Raw genomic sequence first — 4,054 nt, 5'->3', positions numbered from 1 at the left:
TTAATACCTATCCTTCTCAAACTATTCCAAAAGATTGCAGAGGAAGGAACACTTCCAAACTTTTTCTATGAGGCTAGCATCACCCTGACACCAAAACCAGACAAAGATATCACACAAAAAGAAATTTACTGTCTAATATCACTGATGAACATAGATGCAAAAATCCTCAACAAATTAACAAACTGAATCCAACAATATATTAGAAGGATCATACAATATGATCAAATGGGATTTATCCCAAGAATGCAAGAATGGTTCAATATCTACAACTCATGTCACATACCACATAAAAAATTGAATAAAAGACTAGGCAGAGCAGCTGAAGCCCTGCAGGAACCAAATTGGCAGCTGGCAGTGGACTCTCTCTAGGGGCTAAGATGGATCTTGTACCCAATTGTTTTTTTACACCATACATATATTTGGCCACATGGCCAGAGGATGACATCTTCCAACAAGCTATCAGCCTCCTGATTATAACAAATCTCAGTGTATATAACCTTTATTTCTTCTTTGCAACACTGAGTTATTATTTTGTCTATGATCATTCATTAATGAAACACTCACAATTTTTCAAGAATCAAGTCTATCAAGAGATTATGCATTCTGTCCAGTCAATGCCATGGATCAGCATCCCCAGAGTTTCACTGTTCCTGCTAGAGGTTACAGCAAATTGTATGACGGCATAAAGAGTTTCCATACAGCTGGTTTTGACTCATTGCTGTTATCCTGCCCTTTCTCTTTTCCACTGACATGCTGATCTACTGGATTCACAGAAGCCTTCATCATAGACTTGTATATAAGTGCTTACCCAAACCTCATCACATCTGGAAGATTCTGACTCCATTTGCAAGTCATGCTTTTCACATTCTGGCTGGCTTCCTTCAGAGTCTACCTTGCCACATATACCTTTTTATTTTCCCCTTACACACGGTAGTTTATTTAGGTTTGTATGTCTTGGTCAATATCTGGACAATTTCCATTCATGATGGTGACTTTCAAGTTCCCCAAATCTTAAGGCCATTTATTAATGGCTCAGCTCATCATACAGACCACCACATGCTCTTTGACCATAACTATGGACAGTATTTCACATTGTGGGATAGAATTGGAGGCTCCTTCAAAAATCCCTCCTCCTTTGAAGGGAATGGACCACTTAGTTATGTGAAGATGACAGAAGAAGAGAGCAAGAGCCATGCAGGAAATGGCTGTAAAAATGAAAAATTATTCAATGTAGAGTTTACAAAGACTGAGTAGATTATTGCCCAGTTATTAAATATTTTTGGTCAAGAAAAATAATCTACATACGTACAGCCAAGAGGCATAGCAAGTGAATAGTATCATTTGAAAATCAGTATTTTGGGTACAGCTGAGTAATGATCATAATGGTAGGTCAAGGGAACATGTCATGAATACCAAGATTTTAACCTCATGCTTGAAATAATGGACACTGGTCTAAGGGACAAGTTGTGTCTTTCTAGCCAGCAGATCTGTAATTTGAATAGCTTGAATAATGATTTTTTAAAAGATAGAGGATAAATTATCAAGGGGACTAGGTTATGCCCTTTTGCCTTAATTCATCCATATTCATTAAGTAAAATTCATTGTGCTTAATGGTATCAAGACTAAACACCATAACAAAGAAATATTAATATAAAGATGGTTCCTTGTTTCAGGAATGACTAAGCATTCAGTAATTGTATGATAACGACTACTTGTAGTATTTTGTTCAAGTGGAAACACTGGTGTGAAAAAAATTGTTATATAATGTATTAGCAGCTCAGTGGTCTGATTAATAGCAGGTGTTATAAGATTATCATCTTCCTACACATAGAAAACTTATTCTCTGGAGACACTGTCAAATATTACATTTTACTGATGAACAAATAAATTGGAATTTTAGAAAATATTAATACTACCATGATTTAATCCAGATCTGGGATTATTTAAAGATTTTGATGGTTATTGTTTTAAACCATTATTTAATAAGTGTAAAATTATGTGACTGAATATATTTAGAAAAGGAAATTTGATGCCCAAATAATATATTTGACTTTTTAATTAAATTGATGCATTTATGTTTCAAAGTTACAATCCTATGATTTTCTATAAAAGGAAAGAGTTGCCAAATATTTAGGCCTATCACTGAAGATTAGTTTTGAAATCTTATTTTCCCTCCTCTTTCTTCACTTTTCCCCACTTCCTCTACAAAAAGATTTAACAAATACTTTTATAAAGAAATGTCATGTGTTATAACACATATGTTGGGAAAACATGGTTTGCAAAGACATTCTATAATGTATTTGTGTAAAAATCAATAAAAGTTGATTATGACTGTTTAAAAAATTGAATAAAAATAATATGATCATCTCAATGGATGCAGAAGAAGCCTTTGACAAAATTCAGCATTCATTTATGATTAATCCTTTATACCCACTTTGTGAAGAGTTAACACACCTCAATGCAGTAAAAGCCATATATGAGAAGTCCACAGCCAACATCATACTCTGATAAAAAGGTGAAAGCATTTCCTCTAAGATCAGGAACAAGACAAGAAGGTCCACTCTCCCCACTTTTATTCAGCACAGTATTGGAAGTCCTAGCCACAGAAATCAGATAAGAAAAATGGGAAAGAAAGAAGTAAAATTGTCACTGTTTTCAGATGACATGGTACTATACATAGAAAATCCTAAAGACACCACTGAAAAACTAGAGTTCAATGAATTTGGCAAGGTTGCATGATACAAAATTAATATACAGAAATCTGTTGCATTTCTATACACTGATTATGAACTATCAGAAAGAAATTTAAAAAACAGTCCCATTTATCATCATATCAAAAAGAATAGGATACCTAGGAATAAGTCTAACTGGGGAGATAAAAAGACTTGTACTTGGAAAACTATAAGACACTGTGAAAGAAATTGAAGATGACACAGATGGAAAGATATACCATGTTCATGGACTGGGAGAATTAATACTGTTAAAATGACCATACTTCCCAAGGCAATCTACAGATTCAACGAAATTCCTACCAAAATATTGAACATATTTCACCCAATTAGAATAAATAATTCTAAAATTTGTATGTAAACACAAAAGACCCTGAACAGCCAAAACAATCTTGACAAAGAAGAACACAGCTAGAGGTATCACATTCCCTGACTTCAGACTATACTACAAAGCTACGGTAATCAAAACAGTATAGTGCTGGAACAAAAACATACACATAGATCAAAGGGAAAGAATAGAGAGCTCATAAATAAACTCACACATTTACGGTTAACTAATCTATGACAAAGGAGGCAAGAATTTACAACGGGGAAAAGACAATCTCTTCAATAAGTGGTGCTGCAAAGACTGAACAGCTACAGGTAAAAGAATGAAATTAGAATATTTCTTCACATCATATACAAAAATGAACTCAACATGGATTAAAGTCCTAAATGTAAGACCAGAAACCATAAAACTCCTAGAAGAAAACATAAGCAGAATACTCCTTGACATAAATCATAGTAATATTTTTTGTTTCCTAAGGCAAAGAAAACAAAAGCAAAAATAAACAAATGTCACCTAATTAAACTTAAAAGCTTTTGCACAGCAAAGGAAACCATTAACAAAATGAAAAACAACCTACAGACTGGGAAAAAATATTTTCAGATGATGACTATAATGGGGTTAATATCTAAAATATATAAACATCTCATATGACTAAATATCAAAAAAGCAAACTCAATCAAAAAATGGGCAGAAGACCTGAATAGACATTTTTCCAAACAAGACATACTGATTGCTAACAGGCACATGAAAAGATGCATGACATCACTAATCAGAGAAATGCAAATCAGAACCAAAGCGAAATATCACCTCACACCTGTCTGAATGGCTATGATCAAAAAGGAACACAAATAACAAATGTTGATGAGGATGTGGAGAAAAGGAAACCCTTGCCTACTGTTGGTGTGAGTGTAAATTGGTGCAGCCACTCTCAAAAACAGTAGGGGGGTTCCTCAACAAACTAAAAGTAGAAGTACTAAATGATCCAGCAATTCCACTC

At 33.9% G+C, this 4,054-nt stretch overlaps 1 pseudogene; it reads left to right on the top strand.

Moving 5' to 3' along the window:
- The first annotated feature begins 314 nt into the window (after positions 1 to 314).
- On the top strand, positions 315 to 1,254 carry LOC132368531 (lathosterol oxidase-like; annotated as a pseudogene).
- Positions 1,255 to 4,054: the final 2,800 nt, after the last annotated feature.

The sequence above is a fragment of the Balaenoptera ricei genome, chromosome 7 (genome assembly GCF_028023285.1).
Source record: "Balaenoptera ricei isolate mBalRic1 chromosome 7, mBalRic1.hap2, whole genome shotgun sequence".
Classification (NCBI taxonomy): Eukaryota; Metazoa; Chordata; class Mammalia; order Artiodactyla; family Balaenopteridae; genus Balaenoptera; species Balaenoptera ricei.
This window is presented reverse-complemented; position numbering and strand designations above follow the sequence as displayed.